Source organism: Scyliorhinus torazame, chromosome 16 (genome assembly GCF_047496885.1).
Source record: "Scyliorhinus torazame isolate Kashiwa2021f chromosome 16, sScyTor2.1, whole genome shotgun sequence".
Classification (NCBI taxonomy): domain Eukaryota; kingdom Metazoa; phylum Chordata; class Chondrichthyes; order Carcharhiniformes; family Scyliorhinidae; genus Scyliorhinus; species Scyliorhinus torazame.
Window position 1 is genome coordinate 2,971,599 of NC_092722.1, and position 19,737 is coordinate 2,991,335.

Sequence of the window (19,737 nt, forward strand, 5' to 3'; positions counted from 1 at the left end):
TCACAGCGCAGGGCCGCACGTTGACACAGTGATTAGCACTGCTGCCTCACAGAGCAGGGCCGCACGGTGACACAGTGATTAGCACTGCTGCCTCACAGTGCCAGGGCCGCACGGTGACACAGTGTTTAGCACTGCTGCCTCACAGCGCAGGGCCGCACGGTGACACAGTGATTAGCACTGCTGCCTCACAGCGCAGGGCCGCATGGTGACACAGTGGTTAGCACTGCTGCCTCACAGTGCCAGGGCAGCACGGTGACACAGTGATTAGCACTGCTGCCTCACAGCGCCAGGGCCGCACGGTGACACAGTGATCAGCACTGCTGCCTCACAGCGCAGGGCCGCACGGTGACACAGTGATTAGCACTGCTGCCTCACAGCGCAGGGCCGCACGGTGACACAGTGATTAGCACTGCTGCCTCACAGCGCCAGGGCCGCACGGTGACACAGTGATCAGCACTGCTGCCTCACAGCGCAGGGCCGCACGGTGACACAGTGATTAGCACTGCTGCCTCACAGCGCAGGGCCGCACGGTGACACAGTGATTAGCACTGCTGCCTCACAGCGCAGGGCCGCACGGTGACACAGTGATTAGCACTGCTGCCTCACAGAGCAGGGCCGCACGGTGACACAGTGATTAGCACTGCTGCCTCACAGCGCAGGGCCGCACGGTGACACAGTGATTAGCACTGCTGCCCCACAGCGCCGTGCCGCACGGTAACACAGTGATTAGCACTGCCGCCTCACAGCGCAGGGCCGCACGGTGACACAGTGGTTAGCACTGCTGCCTCACAGCGCAGGGCCGCACGGTGACACAGTGGTTAGCACTGCTGCCTCACAGTACAGGGCCGCACGGTGACACAGTGATTAGCACTGCTGCCTCACAGCGCCAGGGCCGCACGGTGACACAGTGATTAGCACTGCTGCCTCACAGCGCAGGGCCGCACGGTGACACAGTGATTAGCACTGCTGCCTAACAGCGCAGGGCCGCACGGTGACACAGTGATTAGCACTGCTGCCTCACAGCGCAAGGCCGCACGGTGACACAGTGGTTAGCACTGCTGCCTCACAGCGCAGGGCCGCACGGTGACACTGTGATTAGCACTGCTGCCTCACAGTGCCAGGGCGGCACGGTGACACAGTGATTGGCACTGCTGCCTCACAGCGCAGGGCCGCACGGTGACACACTGATTAGCACTGCTGCCTCACAGCGCAGGGCCGCACGGTGACACAGTGATTAGCACTGCTGCCTCACAGCGCAGGGCAGCACGGTGACACAGTGATTAGCACTGCTGCCTCACAGCGCAGGGCCGCACGGTGACACAGTGATTAGCACTGCTGCCTCACAGCGCAGGGCAGCACGGTGACACAGTGATTAGCACTGCTGCCTCACAGCGCAGGGCCGCACGGTGACACAATGATTAGCACTGCTGCCTCACAGCGCAGGGCCGCACGGTGACACAGTGATTAGCACTGCTGCCTCACAGCGCCAGGGCCGCACGGTGACACAGTGATTAGCACTGCTGCCTCACAGCGCCAGGGCCGCACGGTGACACAGTGATTAGCACTGCTGCCTCACAGTGCAGGGCCGCACGGTGACACAGTGATTAGCACTGCTGCCTCACAGCGCAGGGCCGCATGGTGACACAGTGATTAGCACTGCTGCCTCACAGCGCAGGGACGCACGGTGACACAGTGATTAGCACTGCTGCCTCAGAGCGCAGGGCCGCATTGTGACACAGTGATTAGCACTGCTGCCTCACAGCGCAGGGCCGCATGGTGACACAGTGATTAGCACTGCTGCCTCACAGCGCAGGGCCGCATGGTGATACAGTGATTAGCACTGCTGCCTCACAGCGCAGGGCCGCACGGTGACACAGTGATTAGCACTGCTGCCTCACAGAGCAGGGCCGCACGGTGACACAGTGATTAGCACTGCTGCCTCACAGCGCAGGGCCGCACGGTGACACAGTGATTAGCACTGCTGCCTCACAGCGCAGGGCCGCACGGTGACACAGTGGTTAGCACTGTTGCCTCACAGCGCAGGGCCGCAAGGTGACACAGTGGTTAGCACTGCTGCCTCACAGCGCAGGGCCGCACGGTGACACAGTGATTAGCACTGCTGCCTCACAGCGCAGGGCCGCACGGTGACACAGTGATTAGCACTGCCGCCTCACAGCGCAGGGCCGCACGGTGACACAGTGGTTAGCACTGCTGCCTCACAGTGCATGGCCGCACGGTGACACAGTGATTAGCACTGCTGCCTCACAGCGCCAGGGCCGCACGGTGACACAGTGATTAGCACTGCTGCCTCACAGCGCAGGGCCACGCGGTGACACAGTGATTAGCACTGCTGCCACACAGCGCAGGGCCGCACGGTGACACAGTGATTAGCACTGCTGCCTCACAGCGCAGGGCCGCACGGTGACACAGTGATTAGCACTGCTGCCTCACAGCGCAGGGCCGCACGGTGACACAGTGATTAGCACTGCTGCCTCACAGTGCCAGGGCGGCACGGTGACACAGTGATTAGCACTGCTGCCTCACAGCGCAGGGCCGCACGGTGACACAGTGATTAGCACTGCTGCCTCACAGCGCAGGGCCGCACGGTGACACAGTGATTAGCACTGCTGCCTCACAGCGCAGGGCCACACGGTGACACAGTGATTAGCACTGCTGCTTCACAGCGCAGGGCCGCACGGTGACACAGTGATTAGCACTGCTGCCTCACAGCGCAGGGCCGCACGGTGACACAGTGATTAGCACTGCTGCCTCACAGCGCAGTGCCGCACGGTGACACAGTGATTAGCACTGCTGCCTCACAGTGCATGGCCGCACGGTGACACAGTGATTAGCACTGCTGCCTCACAGCGCCAGGGCCGCACGGTGACACAGTGATTAGCACTGCTGCCTCACAGCGCAGGGCCGCACGGTGACACAGTGATTAGCACTGCTGCCTCACAGTGCCAGGGCGGCACGGTGACACAGTGATTAGCACTGCTGCCTCACAGCGCAGGGCCGCACGGTGACACAGTGATTAGCACTGCTGCCTCACAGCGCAGGGCCGCACGGTGACACAGTGATTAGCACTGCTGCCTCACAGCGCAGGGCAGCACGGTGACACCGTGATTAGCACTGCTGCCTCACAGCGCAGGGCCGCACGGTGACACAGTGATTAGCACTGCTGCCTCACAGCGCAGGGCCGCACGGTGACACAGTGATTAGCACTGCTGCCTCACAGCGCAGGGCCGCATGGTGACACAGTGATTAGCAATGCTGCCTCACAGCGCAGGGCCGCACGGTGACACAGTGATTAGCACTGCTGCCTCACAGCGCAGGGCCGCACGGTGACACAGTGATTAGCACTGCTGCCTCACTGTGCATGGCCGCACGGTGACACAGTGATTAGCACTGCTGCCTCACAGCGCAGGGCAGCACGGTGACACAGTGATTAGCAATGCTGCCTCACAGCGCAGGGCCGCACGGTGACACAGTGATTAGCACTGCTGCCTCACTGTGCATGGCCGCACGGTGACACAGTGATTAGCACTGCTGCCTCACAGCGCAGGGCCACATGGTGACACAGTGATTAGCACTGCTGCCTCACAGCGCAGGGCCGCACGGTGACACAGTGATTAGCAATGCTGCCTCACAGCGCAGGGCCGCACGGTGACACAGTGATTAGCACTGCTGCCTCACTGTGCATGGCCGCACGGTGACACAGTGATTAGCACTGCTGCCTCACAGCGCAGGGCAGCACGGTGACACAGTGATTAGCACTGCTGCCTCACAGCGCAGGGCCACATGGTGACACAGTGATTAGCACTGCTGCCTCACAGCGCAGGGCCGCACGGTGACACAGTGATTAGCACTGCTGCCTCACAGCGCAGGGCCGCACGGTGACACAGTGATTAGCACTGCTGCCTCACAGCGCAGGGCCGCATTGTGACACAGTGATTAGCACTGCTGCCTCACAGTGCCAGGGCCGCACGGTGACACAGTGTTTAGCACTGCTGCCTCACAGCGCAGGGCCGCACGGTGACACAGTGATTAGCACTGCTGCCTCACAGCGCAGGGCCGCATGGTGACACAGTGGTTAGCACTGCTGCCTCACAGTGCCAGGGCAGCACGGTGACACAGTGATTAGCACTGCTGCCTCACAGCGCCAGGGCCGCACGGTGACACAGTGATTAGCACTGCTGCCTCACAGCGCAGGGCCGCACGGTGACACAGTGATTAGCACTGCTGCCTCACACGCAGGGCAGCACGGTGACACAGTGATTAGCACTGCCGCCTCACAGCGCAGGGCTGCACGGTGACACAGTGATTAGCACTGCTGCCTCACAGCGCAGGGCCGCACGGTGACACAGTGATTAGCACTGCTGCTTCACAGCGCAGGGCCGCACGGTGACACAGTGATTAGCACTGCTGCCTCACAGCGCAGGGCAGCACGGTGACACAGTGATTAGCACTGCTGCGTCACAGCGCAGGGCCGCACGGTGACACAGTGATTAGCACTGCTGCCTCACAGCGCAGGGACGCACGGTGACACAGTGATTAGCACTGCTGCCTCACAGTGCCAGGGCCGCACGGTGACAGTGATTAGCACTGCTGCCTCACAGCGCAGGGCCGCACGGTGACACAGTGATTAGCACTGCTGCCTCACAGCGCAGGGCCGCAGGGTGACTCAGTGATTAGCACTGCTGCCTCACAGCGCAGGGCCGCACGGTGACTCAGTGATTAGCACTGCTGCCTCACAGCGCCAGGGCCGCACGGTGACACAGTGATTAGCACTGCTGCCTCACAGCGCAGGGACGCACGGTGACACAGTGATTAGCACTGCTGCCTCACAGCGCAGGGCCGCACGGTGACACAGTGATTAGCACTGCTGCCTCACAGCGCAGGGCCGCATTGTGACACAGTGATTAGCACTGCTGCCTCACAGCGCAGGGCCGCATGGTGACACAGTGATTAGCACTGCTGCCTCACAGCGCAGGGCCGCACGGTGACACAGTGATTAGCACTGCTGCCTCACAGCGCAGGGCCGCACGGTGACACAGTGATTAGCACTGCTGCCTCACAGAGCAGGGCCGCACGGTGACACAGTGATTAGCACTGCTGCCTCACAGCGCAGGGCCGCACGGTGACACAGTGGTTAGCACTGTTGCCTCACAGCGCAGGGCCGCAAGGTGACACAGTGGTTAGCACTGCTGCCTCACAGCGCATGGCCGCACGGTGACACAGTGATTAGCACTGCTGCCTCACAGTGCCAGGGCCGCAAGGTGACACAGTGGTTAGCACTGCTGCCTCACAGCGCAGGGCCGCACGGTGACACAGTGATTAGCACTGCTGCCTCACAGCGCAGGGCCGCACGGTGACACAGTGATTAGCACTGCTGCCTCACAGCGCAGGGCTGCACGGTGACACAGTGATCAGCACTGCTGCCTCACAGCGCAGGGCCGCACGGTGACACAGTGATTAGCACTGCTGCCTCACAGCGCAGGGCCGCACGGTGACACAGTGATTAGCACTGCTGCCTCACAGCGCAGGGCCGCACAGTGACACAGTGATTAGCACTGCTGCCTCACAGTGCCAGGGCGGCACGGTGACACAGTGATTAGCACTGCTGCCTCACAGCGCAGGGCCGCACGGTGACACAGTGATTAGCACTGCTGCCTCACAGCGCAGGGCCGCACGGTGACACAGTGATTAGCACTGCTGCCTCACAGCGCAGGGCCGTACGGTGACACAGTGATTAGCACTGCTGCCTCACAGCGCAGGGCCGCACGGTGACACAGTAGTTAGCACTGCTGCCTCACAGTGCCAGGGCCGCACGGTGACACAGTGATTAGCACTGCTGCCTCACAGCGCAGGGCCGCACGGTGACACAGTGATTAGCACTGCTGCCTCACAGTGCCAGGGCGGCACGGTGACACAGTGATTAGCACTGCTGCCTCACAGCGCAGGGCTGCACGGTGACACAGTGATTAGCACTGCCGCCTCACAGCGCAGGGCCGCATGGTGACACAGTGGTTAGCACTGCTGCCTCACAGTGCATGGCCGCACGGTGACACAGTGATTAGCACTGCTGCCTCACAGCGCCAGGGCCGCACGGTGACACAGTGATTAGCACTGCTGCCTCACAGCGCAGGGCCGCATGGTGACACAGTGGTTAGCACTGCTGCCTCACAGTGCCAGGGCAGCACGGTGACACAGTGATTAGCACTGCTGCCTCACAGCGCCAGGGCCGCACGGTGACACAGTGATTAGCACTGCTGCCTCACAGCGCAGGGCAGCACGGTGACACAGTGATTAGCACTGCTGCCTCACAGCGCAGGGCCGCACAGTGACACAGTGATTAGCACTGCTGCCTCACAGCGCAGGGCCGCACGGTGACACAGTGATTAGCACTGCTGCCTCACAGCGCAGGGCCGCACGGTGACACAGTGAATAGCACTGCTGCCTCACAGCGCAGGGCCGCACGGTGACACAGTGATTAGCACTGCTGCCTCACAGCGCAGGGCCGCACGGTGACACAGTGATTAGCACTGCTGCCTCACAGTGCCAGGGCAGCACGGTGACACAGTGATTAGCACTGCTGCCTCACAGCGCAGGGCCGCACGGTGACACAGTGATTAGCACTGCTGCCTCACAGCGCGGGGCCGCACGGTGACACAGTGATTAGCACTGCTGCCTCACAGCGCAGGGCCGCACGGTGACACAGTGATTAGCACTGCTGCCTCACAGCGCCAGGGCCGCACGGTGACACAGTGATTAGCACTGCTGCCTCACAGCGCAGGGCCGCACGGTGATTAGCACTGCTGCCTCACAGCGCAGGGCCGCACGGTGACACAGTGATTAGCACTGCTGCCTCACAGCGCAGGGCCGCACGGTGACACAGTGATTAGCACTGCTGCCTCACAGCGCCAGGGCCGCACGGTGACACAGTGATTAGCACTGCTGCCTCACAGTGCAGGGCCGCACGGTGACACAGTGATTAGCACTGCTGCCTCACAGCGCAGGGCCGCATGGTGACACAGTGATTAGCACTGCTGCCTCACAGCGCAGGGACGCACGGTGACACAGTGATTAGCACTGCTGCCTCACAGTGCAGGGCCGCACGGTGACACAGTGATTAGCACTGCTGCCTCACAGCGCAGGGCCGCATGGTGACACAGTGATTAGCACTGCTGCCTCACAGCGCAGGGCCGCACGGTGACACAGTGGTTAGCACTGCTGCCTCAGAGCGCAGGGCCGCATTGTGACACAGTGATTAGCACTGCTGCCCAACAGCGCAGGGCCGCACAGTGACACAGTGATTAGCACTGCTGCCTCACAGCGCAGGGCCGCACGGTGACACAGTGAATAGCACTGCTGCCTCACAGCGCAGGGCCGCACGGTGACACAGTGAATAGCACTGCTGCCTCACAGTGCAGGGCCGCACGGTGACACAGTGATTAGCACTGCTGCCTCACAGCGCAGGGCCGCACGGTGACACAGTGATTAGCACTGCTGCCTCACAGCGCAGGGCCGCACGGTGACACAGTGATTAGCACTGCTGCCTCACAGCGCAGGGCCGCACGGTGACACAGTGATTAGCACTGCTGCCTCACAGCGCAGGGTCGTACGGTGACACAGTGATTAGCACTGCTGCCTCACAGCGCAGGGCCGCACGGTGACACAGTGATTAGCACTGCTGCCTCACAGCGCAGGGCCGCACGGTGACACAGTGATTAGCACTGCTGCCTCACAGCGCAGGGCCGTACGGTGACACAGTGATTAGCACTGCTGCCTCACAGCGCAGGGCCGTACGGTGACACAGTGATTAGCACTGCTGCCTCACAGCGCAGGGCCGCACGGTGACACAGTGATTAGCACTGCTGCCTCACAGCGCAGGGCCGCATGGTGACACAGTGATTAGCACTGCTGCCTCACAGAGCAGGGCCGCACGGTGACACAGTGATTAGCACTGCTGCCTCACAGCGCAGGGCCGCACGGTGACACAGTGATTAGCACTGCTGCCTCACAGCGCAGGGACGCACGGTGACACAGTTATCAGCACTGCTGCCTCAGAGCGCAGGGCCGCATTGTGACACAGTGATTAGCACTGCTGCCCAACAGCGCAGGGCCGCACAGTGACACAGTGATTAGCACTGCTGCCTCACAGCGCAGGGCCGCACGGTGACACAGTGATTAGCACTGCTGCCTCACAGCGCAGGGCCGCACGGTGACACAGTGATTAGCACTGCTGCCTCACAGCGCAGGGCCGCACGGTGACACAGTGATTAGCACTGCTGCCTCACAGCGCAGGGCCGCACGGTGACACAGTGATTAGCACTGCTGCCTCACAGCGCAGGGTCGTACGGTGACACAGTGATTAGCACTGCTGCCTCACAGCGCAGGCCCGCACGGTGACACAGTGATTAGCACTGCTGCCTCACAGCGCAGGGCCACACGGTGACACAGGGATTAGCACTGCTGCCTCACAGCGCAGGGCCGCACGGTGACACAGTGATTAGCACTGCTGCCTCACAGCGCAGGGCCACACGGTGACACAGGGATTAGCACTGCTGCCTCACAGCGCAGGGCCGCACGGTGACACAGTGATTAGCACTGCTGCCTCACAGCGCAGGGCCGCACGGTGACACCGTGATTAGCACTGCTGCCTCACAGCGCAGGGCCGCACGGTGACACAGTGATTAGCACTGCTGCCTCACAGCGCAGGGCCGCACGGTGACACAGTGATTAGCACTGCTGCCTCACAGAGCAGGGCCGCACGGTGACACAGTGATTAGCACTGCTGCCTCACAGCGCAGGGCCGCACGGTGACACAGTGATTAGCACTGCTGCCTCACAGCGCAGGGTCGCACGGTGACACAGTGATTAGCACTGCTGCCTCACAGCGCAGGGCCGCACGGTGACACAGTGATTAGCACTGCTGCCTCACAGCGCAGGGCCGCACGGTGACACAGTGATTAGCACTGCTGCCTCACAGCGCAGGGCCGCACGGTGACACAGTGATTAGCACTGCTGCCTCACAGCACAGGGCCGCACGGTGACACAGTGATTAGCACTGCTGCCTCACAGCGCAGGGCCGTACGGTGACACAGTGATTAGCACTGCTGCCTCACAGCGCAGGGCCGCACGGTGACACAGTGATTAGCACTGCTGCCTCACAGCGCAGGGCCGCATGGTGACACAGTGATTAGCACTGCTGCCTCACAGAGCAGGGCCGCACGGTGACACAGTGATTAGCACTGCTGCCTCACAGCGCAGGGCCGCACGGTGACACAGTGATTAGCACTGCTGCCTCACAGCGCAGGGACGCACGGTGACACAGTTATCAGCACTGCTGCCTCAGAGCGCAGGGCAGCACGGTGACACAGTGATTAGCACTGCTGCCTCACAGCGCAGGGCCGCACGGTGACACAGTGATTAGCACTGCTGCCTCACAGCGCAGGGCCGCATTGTGACACAGTGATTAGCACTGCTGCCCAACAGCGCAGGGCCGCACAGTGACACAGTGATTAGCACTGCTGCCTCACAGCGCAGGGCCGCATGGTGACACAGTGATTAGCACTGCTGCCTCACAGCGCAGGGCCGCACGGTGACACAGTGATTAGCACTGCTGCCTCACAGCGCAGGGCCGCACGGTGACACAGTGATTAGCACTGCTGCCTCACAGCGCAGGGCCGCACGGTGACACGGTGATTAGCACTGCTGCCTCACAGCGCAGGGCCGCACGGTGACACAGTGATTAGCACTGCTGCCTCACAGCGCAGGGCCGCACGGTGACACAGTGATTAGCACTGCTGCCTCACAGCGCAGGTCCGCACGGTGACACAGTGATTAGCACTGCTGCCTCACAGCGCAGGGCCACACGGTGACACAGGGATTAGCACTGCTACCTCACAGCGCAGGGCCGCACGGTGACACAGTGATTAGCACTGCTGCCTCACAGCGCAGGGCCACACGGTGACACAGGGATTAGCACTGCTGCCTCACAGCGCAGGGCCGCACGGTGACACAGTGATTAGCACTGCTGCCTCACAGCGCAGGGCCGCACGGTGACACCGTGATTAGCACTGCTGCCTCACAGCGCAGGGCCGCACGGTGACACAGTGATTAGCACTGCTGCCTCACAGCGCAGGGATGCACGGTGACACAGTGATTAGCACTGCTGCCTCACAGAGCAGGGCCGCACGGTGACACAGTGATTAGCACTGCTGCCTCACAGCGCAGGGCCGCACGGTGACACAGTGATTAGCACTGCTGCCTCACAGCGCAGGGTCGCACGGTGACACAGTGATTAGCACTGCTGCCTCACAGCGCAGGGCCGCACGGTGACACAGTGATTAGCACTGCTGCCTCACAGCGCAGGGCCGCACGGTGACACAGTGATTAGCACTGCTGCCTCACAGCGCAGGGCCGCACGGTGACACAGTGATTAGCACTGCTGCCTCACAGCGCAGGGCCGCACGGTGACACAGTGATTAGCACTGCTGCCTCACAGCGCAGGGCCGCACGGTGACACAGTGATTAGCACTGCTGCCTCACAGCGCAGGGCCGCACGGTGACACAGTGATTAGCACTGCTGCCTCACAGCGCAGGGCCGCACGGTGACACAGTGATTAGCACTGCTGCCTCACAGCGCAGGGCCGCACGGTGACACAGTGATTAGCACTGCTGCCTCACAGCGCAAGGCCGCACGGTGACACAGTGATTAGCACTGCTGCCTCACAGTGCCAAGGCCGCACGGTGACACAGTGATTAGCACTGCTGCCTCACAGCGCAGGGCCGCGCGGTGACACAGTGATTAGCACTGCTGCCTCACAGCGCAGGGCCGCACGGTGACACCGTGATTAGCCCTGCTGCCTCACAGCGCAGGGCCGCACAGTGACACAGTGATTAGCACTGCTGCCTCACAGCGCTGGGCCACACGGTGACACAGTGATTAGCACTGCTGCCTCACAGCGCAGGGCCGCACGGTGACACAGTGGTTAGCACTGCTGCCTCACAGCGCAGGGCCGCACGGTGACACAGTGATTAGCACTGCTGCCTCACAGCGCAGAGCCGCATGGTGACACAGTGATTAGCACTGCTGCCTCACAGCGCAGGGCCGCACGGTGACACAGTGATTCGCACTGCTGCCTCACAGCGCAGGGCCGCACAGTGATACAGTGATTAGCACTGCTGCCTCACAGCGCAGTGCCGCACGGTGACACAGTGATTAGCACTGCTGCCTCACAGCGCAGGGCCGCACGGTGACACCGTGATTAGCCCTGCTGCCTCACAGCGCAGGGCCGCACAGTGACACAGTGATTAGCACTGCTGCCTCACAGCGCTGGGCCACACGGTGACACAGTGATTAGCACTGCTGCCTCACAGTGCCAGGGCAGCACGGTGACACAGTGGTTAGCACTGCTGCCTCACAGGCGCCGTGGGCGGGCTCGGGGGTCCTGGGGGGGGCGCAGGGCGATCTGACCCCGGGGGGGTGCCCCCACGGTGGCCTGGCCCGTGAACGGGGCCCACCGATCCGCGGGCGGGCCTGTGCCGTGGGGGCACTCTTTCCCTTCCGCCTCCGCAACGGTCTCCACCATGGCGGAGGCGGAAGAGACTCTCCCCACTGTGCATGCGCGGGATTCTACCCCATACTACCCGATTCCCACGCCCATCTAGTCAGTGAAGTGGGCGGCTATCAGTCTGTCCCGTCACCTCACGCTGGTCGGCGTGAACCTGGAGCACCGGGTCACGCCGATGAAAAGGAGGTTTAATTTACGTCGACGTGAACGGTCATCACGTCGACGGGACTTCGGCCCATCCGGAAGGGAGAATATCGGCAGGCCCAAAATCGGCTGCCTTGCGCAGACCCGTGACATTCTCCGCGGCAGCGGCGCCATTAACGCCCCGCCGACTTTTCTCCCTTCGGAGACTTCGGCAACCGGCGGGGGCGGGATTCACGGCGGCCAACGGCCATTCTCCGACCCGCTGGGGGGTCGGAGAATGACGCTCAAGGAACGGGGAATCCCTCCGGAGCGAAGGAACTGAGAATCCTGCCGGAGCGAAGGAACAGAGAATCCCGCCAGTGTGAAGGACGGGGGAATCCCGCCGGAGTGACGAAACGGAGAATCCCGCCGGAGCGAAGGAACGGAGAATCCCGCCGGAGCGAAGGAACTGAGAATCCCGCCGAAGTGAAGGAACGGTGAATCCCTCCGGAGTGAATGACGGGAAAATCCCGGCGGAGCGAAAGAACGGAGAATCCCGCCAGTGTGAAGGACGGGAGAATCCCGCCGGAGTGAAGGAACGGAGAATCCCGCCGGAGCGAAGGAACGGAGAATCCCGCCAGTGTGAAGGACGGGAGAATCCCGCCGGAGTGAAGGAACGGAGAATCCCGCCGGAGCGAAGGAACGGAGAATCCCGCCGGAGTGAAGGAACGGAGAATCCCGCCGGAGCGAAGGAACGGAGAATCCCGCCGGAGCGAAGGAACGGAGAATCCCAGCAGAGTGGAGCATGCCAGGAGGCTGGTGACCTCATCCGGGCCAGCGGGGACCTCGTTCGGGCCGACATGCTGAATCTCAGCAGGGTGCAGGCCCGGCAAGAATCCCGTTTCTACCCTCATGCCCGATTCAACGGGATGTCCTGTCCCTGAAGATTCCCCCACTCCCACTGTCTTCAACCTCGAAATGTCTACATTTTTCTCTGTCAATTGGCTCTGAGATATAGGCCGGAATCCTCCAGCCGTTCGCTGGCCGCGGGATTCTCTGTCCCCACCGGCAGCATACACCCGGGTTTCCCAGCGGTGTGGGGTGACTTCAATGGGAAATACCATCGACAGTGGCAGGAACAGTGAATCTCGCACCCAGCGAAAGGGGAGCCACTTCCCGTCGCTGAGGAACACGCGGTTGTGAGGCTGGAAAATCGCACCCGGATTTCTTTGTGCAAGATTTCTGCTCCCTATCCAAATAACTCCTTGTGCGTCTTGCTGTCAAATTATATTCAATAACACCCCTGTGAAGCTGTTGAGACATTTGACTTTGTTAACTGCACCATATTAATGCAAATTCTTATTGCTGGAGTCTCTCATCTGCCAGCAATGTTTATTCAACATTATTCTGTCCATTTTTGCTCCCCACCAGCTGTGCAAAGTTGGAACTGTGACTCTCAAGAATTGGATTTCTACTTTTGCAGAAGTAAAATCAATCACAACATGAACCTCCTTAGCAATGCAGCAGTGAACATTGGAGAGTTAAGTAAGGGTTAATTAAGGACGGGTTTATGAAATTACTTACAACCCGATTAAAAATCCAAGTTTCATTCCTGGATGGTGAGATTCTCAGCACTCGACCTGATTCCTACAAAAATGTTCAGTCCTGTGCACAAACCTTTGCTACAGATTAGATTGAACTGGCACGGAACAAAACTGGGATTTAAAATTTAGTAACAGTGCATCAATTGTTAAACACAGAAGATTTAGCAATGTAGGCAAATAGAGAATTGCAATTTAATTTGAACTGCTGGCCTAAGCAATCGAAACAACAATTGAATAAGCTCACCTTGAACTCTGAGACCTCGAAGCAAAGTTAGGGTCCATCCCGTAGGCCGCTGCAGGCACAATTTGAGATTCCAGAAAATAAATCGTTAATGAATTAAAATTCTGACGGCAACAATTCACTGGGTCTAGCAAAACATAGAGCTCTCTTGTGTTTCGTTTTCACTCTTTGTTTATTTTTATAAGCACATCAAAGAGAGCTCAGAATCCTGGGGTATAGGGCATATTTTCCCTATGGGCAGTGTGACAATACGTTGCTGAATCACAGAGTATGTAGAATTATCCCTGACAATGTGCCTGGGCTCGGACCTTGTAATAATGGACCGTCACTCCATCGCAACATTTTAATTTACGACAACTTCCATTTATATAGTACTTTGACCAAGTCAAACACCTCAATGTGCTTCACAACTGCAGATTCTCCAGACAAGAACTGACACTAAGACTAAGAAAGAGACATTAGGACAAGTAACCAACACCATGGGAAAGCAGCAGTTTGGAGGAGTGCCTTCACGATTGAGGGAGAAGTATCCAGGCCGAAGGGCCCAGGTTCAAATTTCAGAGCTTGGGGGTCAAGACTGATGGAGGCATCGCTGCCAATAGCAATGCAATTAAAACCCTGCTGTACATCTGGGGCAGGATTCTCCCCTACCCAGCGGGGCGGGGGGGGGGGTCCCGGTTGGATGGAGTGGCGGGGTCCACTCCGGCGTCGGGCTTTCTCCGCACCTTTAGGGGCTAGGCCCGCGCCGGAGTGGTTGGCGCGCCGCTGGCCGGCGGGAAAGGCCTTTGGCACCACGCCAGCCCGGGCTGAAGGGACTCCGCCGGCAGGCGGAAGTCCGCGCATGCGCGGGAGCGTCAGCGGCTGCTGACATCATCCCCACACATGCGCAGGAGGGGGGGGGTCACCTACGCGTCGGCCATCGCAGAGGCTATGGCCGACGCGGAGGGGAAAGAGTGCCCCCACGGCACAGGCCCGCCCGTGGATCAGTGGGCCCCGATCGCGGGCCAGGCCACCGTAGAGGTACCCCATGGGGCCAGATCGCCCCGCGCCCCCCCCCCCCCCAGGACCCCGGAGCCCCCTCGCGCCGCCTGGTTGCGCCGGTAAAGGAGGTGATTTAATTCACGCTGGCGGGACCGGTATTACAGCATCGGGACTTGGGCCCCTCGCGGGCTGGAGAATCGCCGGGGGAGGCCTGGCGGGGGCAGGATTCACGCCGCCCCGGCGGGTCGGAGAATCCCGCCCCAGATATCTTTTTAAAATAAATTTAGTGTACCCAATTCATTTATTCCAATTAAGGGGCAATTTAGCGTGGCCAATCCACCTACGCTGCACATCTTTTGGGATCTGGAGGCAAAACCCACACAGACACAAGGATACATCAGATATCTTGGAGACCTTTGGGGTTTGAGGGAGTTGAGGAGAAAGAGAGTAATGAGACCTGGAGAGATTTCAACACAGCCATGAAAATTTTGAATACAACCTGTTGTTGAAACAGGAACCAATGTAGGCCGCTGTGTACCGGTGATGGAATCACCCCTCACCAGAGCATATTGTCAGAATATACACCAGTATATCATGGTGCAGACACACACACACACTGATGGACATGCAGTGGGACCAATCAGCATACACAACACCGCAGCCAATCACCAGTGAGAGCACACGCACTATAAAGACAGGGGACAGGAGAGTTCCCGCTCTTTCTAGTAGCAGCCAGCTCGGAGCACAGAGCTCACAGCCTGCAACACAGACATTCACCATGTGCTGAGTGCATCACCTGGTTAGGACTAGGCAAGGGACAACAGTTAAAGCTGGTATTGCATTTACCCACAGTTCAAGTATGTTAATATAGTTAACATTATAATAAAATAGAGTTGCACCACTTCCAGTGTTGGTGACCTGTTTGTGATCCAGAACACCCAACACATCATGGTACAAGGAGTGGTTGCATACTAGCACTTCTGAGACCCACCTGCAACTAATCAGCGTTCCGGCATCCTGCAGTATGGAGAACATCAACCCGCCGCCGCCGCTCCGCATCGCCGGCACCTCAGCGTACAGTGACAACCAGCAACGATACCCAGGCAAGATGATCAAGATCCGGAGATCCGGGTTCCGCAGCAGCTCCAGTGCCACGGCGATCTCCGCAAAAACTGGCGGGCATTCCGGCAAACGTTTGAACTCTTCCTGCTGGCAGCCGAACTAGAAGACCGGGCCGCTCCTGAAATAACAGAGCTTCTCCTCACCATCGCCGGTGCCAGAGCAGAAGAAATCTTTTAAAAATTCAAGTTCTCCAAGGGGCAAAACAGGAGCGACTTCCAGGCAGTCCTGGACAAATTCGGCAAATACTGTGAGAAAAACACACTCCAACCAGCAAGAAAAGGTAAGAGAAGCGCCAGTACTCACCACGAGGCCGAAATCCCGGAGCAGAGAACGATTTTGGTCGGCGGCCATCTTTCTAAAGGGACTGCACTTGTGCAGTTGCGCGACGCCGCCATGCGCAATCACGAAAACGGCCATCAGTAAAGGAACTGCGATCTGCGCATGTGCAAACACCTCCTACGTGCTACATCACGCGCGTCATGACGACAGAGGTCCCGGACCACGCCCATTTAAAGGGGAAACGTCCCAAATCAAAGAAAAAATCTTTTAAAGCTGTAAAACAACCTTCCTTCACCTGGAATGACAGCCCAATGCCTCAAATTGAACCAGGAAATGAAATAAACCTCCAAAGAACCCTGCAACAAGCAGTTACCCAAACCGAGTCCGATTCCGACTTCCCGCAGACCAGTGACACCGAGGACCCGAGGGAGCCTTTTCGAGTCGCTGTTATAACAAAGAACAGGTTGTCCCCGAATCAAAACCACCAGCCTCTGTCGGTGCACAGCATTGATCCAGACGACGAGTGGTGTGCCACCCTGACGGTCAACTGATCCCAGATATGATTCCGCCTGGACACTGGTGCTTCCGCTAATCTCCTAGCATGGTCAGCCTTTCAGACCCTTGGGTTAAACCAACCATTCTTCCGTCGACCTGCCAACTAGTGGACTACAATGGCAACGTCATTCCTGCTACCGGTTCATGCCAACTCGAAGTGACGCACAACTCGTGAAAAGCCATCCTTCCTTTCGAGATCGTGGGCTCCTCGAAGGACTCTCTGCTAGGCGCACAGGTGTGCAAACTCCTAAACCTCATTCAATGAGTACACTCTATCTCTCCAGAGGACACGTCTGCCTTCCAGGATGCGGACTTCAGGGCGCAACTCAATGCCATCATCGACCAGCACCGTGACGTTTTCGAAGGCGTGGGCACGCTTCCATATACTTACAAAATCCTGCTCAAACAAGACGCCACGCCTGTGGTGCATGCACCTCGCAGGGTCCCAGCACCCCTCAAGGACCGCCTCAAGCAGCAGCTGCAGGACCTCCAGGACCAAGGAGTGCTCTCCAGAGTGACAGAACCAACCGACTGGGTCAGTTCCATGGTGTGCGTAAAGAAGCCTTCCGGTGAGTTCCGGATCTGCATTGACCCAAAGGATCTGAATCGCAACATAATGAGGGAGCATTACCCAATCCCCAAGCGCAAGGAGATCACGTGCGAGATGGCTCGGGCCAACAATCCTAAAGTCTGTATAAAAGACAGACAGAAAGCGCACATTAGTAAGCATTGCGCAGGTCAAGGAGACACAGCCTGAGTGAGAGAGATACAGACCGAGTGAGAATTTGGTAATTTGGTGCAGTGAGGTAATTCGGTGAAGAGTGGGAGAAGGTGCTTTTTCCCGACTGTTTTGTTCTCTCTCTTTCTTCGGGCCTAATTTCGGGAGCCGTTCGGAGGAGGAGGAGCCGTCTCTGTGAGTATAAAAACCTAACGGTAACTTCCTGTTTTCCAGTTTTTTCCCCAAAAGTGACGTCAGAGGGAAGCTGTGATCTGAGTGGTTGATAGCAAATCTGCCCCAAATTAAAAGAAAAACACAGCTAAACTCATGAACTTAAATTAAACTAATTAATTAATTAGTGATGGCTGGTCAGGTGATGTGCTTGAGCTGCTTGATGTGGGAGCTGGCAGATCCCATTGTGAGCTGCAGCGACCACATCTGCAGTAAGTGTTGGCTGCTTGAAGAGCTCCGGCTCAGAGTTGATGAGCTGGAGTCTGAGCTTCAAACACTGAGGCACATCCGGGAGGGGGAGACTTACCTGGACACTGTGTTTCAGGAGGCAGTCACACCTGTCAGAGTATGTAGTTTAAATCCTGCCAGTGGCCAGGGACAGCAGGGTGCGACTGCAAGTCAGGCAGGTAAAGGGAACCAGCAGTCAGGAACTCAGGAGCCTCAGCCCTTGACTCTGTCCAACAGGTATGAGGCACTTGCTCCCTGTGTGGATGGCGAACAGGGCTGCAGGAAGGATGAGTCAGCTGACCAAGGCACCATGGTTCAGCAGGCCATTCAAGGGGAGGGAGTAAATAGGCAAGTTGTAGTTGTAGGGGATTCTATTATCAGGGGGATAGATAGTATCCTTTGTGAGCAGGATAAAGAGTCCCGCATGGTATGTTGCCTGCCCGGTGCTAGGGTGCGGGACATCTCTGACCGGCTTGAAAGGATACTGGAGAGGGAGGGGGAGGATCCAGTTGCTGTGGTCCATGTCGGTACCAACAACATAGGCAAGTCTAGGAAAGAGGACCTGTTTAGAGATTATAAAGAGCTAGGATTCAAATTAAAAAACAGGTCCTCAAGGGTCATAATCTCCGGATTACTGCCCGAGCCACGTGCAAATTGGCATAGGGAGGCAAGAATAAGGGAAGTTAACACGTGGCTGAAAGAGTGGTGTGGGAAAGAGGGGTTCCTTTTCATGGGACACTGGCATCAGTTTTGGGACAGGGGGGACCTATACCGTTGGGATGGTCTCCACCTGAACCGAGCTGGGACCAGTGTTCTGGCGAAAAGAATAAATAGGGTGGTCAATAGGACTTTAAACTAAAGATTGGGGGGGAAGGGAAAGTCAGGGAACCAAGACGTGAAGTAATCAGTGGGAAGCGTAGCTGCTTAGGAATACAAAAAAGCACGAAAAGACTAAACTCAGGAGAGGTTACGATAGTCCCCATCCCACAAAATATGACACAGTGTATGGAAAGGCTCAGTAAACCAAGGTCCACCACACTAAGAAAACAAAAAGGGACGGTCAATAGAGAATTAAAGGTGCTATATTTAAATGCGCGCAGTGTACGGAACAAGGTAGATGAGCTTGTGGCCCAGATTGTGACTGGCAGGTATGATGTGGTAGGCATCACAGAGACATGGTTGCAGGGGGTTCAGGACTGGCATTTAAACATCCAGGGATTCACAACCTATCGAAAAGACAGGGAGGTGGGCAGAGGGAGCGGGGTTGCCTTGTTAATTAGGAATGAAATTAAATCAATAGCACTAAATGACATAGGGTCAGATGATGTGGAGTCTGTGTGGGTAGAGTTGAGGAACCACAAAGGAAAAAAAACCATAATGGGAGTTATGTACAGGCCTCCTAACAGTGGTCAGGACCGGGGGCACAAAATGCACCACGAAATAGAAAGTGCATGTCAGAAAGGCAAGGTCACAGTGATCATGGGGGACTTCAATATGCAGGTGGACTGGGTAAATAATGCTGCCAGTGGACCCAAGGAAAGGGAATTCATTGAATGTTTACAGGAGGGCTTTTTGGAACAGCTTGTGATGGAGCCCACGAGGGAACAGGCCATTCTGGACTTAGTGTTATGTAATGAGCCAGACTTGATTAAAGATCTTAAAGTAAGGGAGCACTTAGGAGGCAGTGATCATAATATGGTAGAATTCAATCTCCAATTTGAAAGAAAGAAGGTAGAATCAGATGTAAAGGTGTTACAGTTAAATAAAGGTAACTACAGGGGCATGAGGGAGGAACTGACGAAAATCGACTGGGAGCAGACCCTAGTGGGAAAGACAGTAGAACAGCAATGGCAGGAGTTTCTGGGAGTAATTGAGGACACAGTGCAGAGGTTCATCCCAAAGAAAAGAAAGGTTATCAGAGGGGGGATTAGGCAGCCATGGCTGACAAAGGAAGTTAGGGAATGCATCAAAGCAAAAGAGAAAGCCTATAATGTGGCAAAGAGTAGTGGGAAGTCAGAAGATTGGGAAGGCTATAAAAACAAACAGAGGATAACAAAGAGAGAAATAAGGAAAGAG

At 57.9% G+C, this 19,737-nt stretch overlaps 1 long non-coding RNA gene across 2 annotated transcripts in view; it reads right to left on the reverse strand.

The window, feature by feature from the left end:
- Nucleotides 1-13,790, reverse strand: part of LOC140392329 (uncharacterized) — a 175,179-nt gene extending 161,389 nt beyond the window's left edge. The window contains exon 1 of one of the 2 annotated variants that reach the window (XR_011935289.1): nt 13,551-13,790. This is a non-coding gene — a long non-coding RNA (uncharacterized lncRNA). Of the gene's footprint in view, nt 1-13,286; nt 13,370-13,550 lie in introns of those variants that run through there. The other variant, XR_011935288.1, reaches the window with a different exon arrangement.
- Between the last annotated feature and the right edge of the window lie 5,947 nt (nt 13,791-19,737).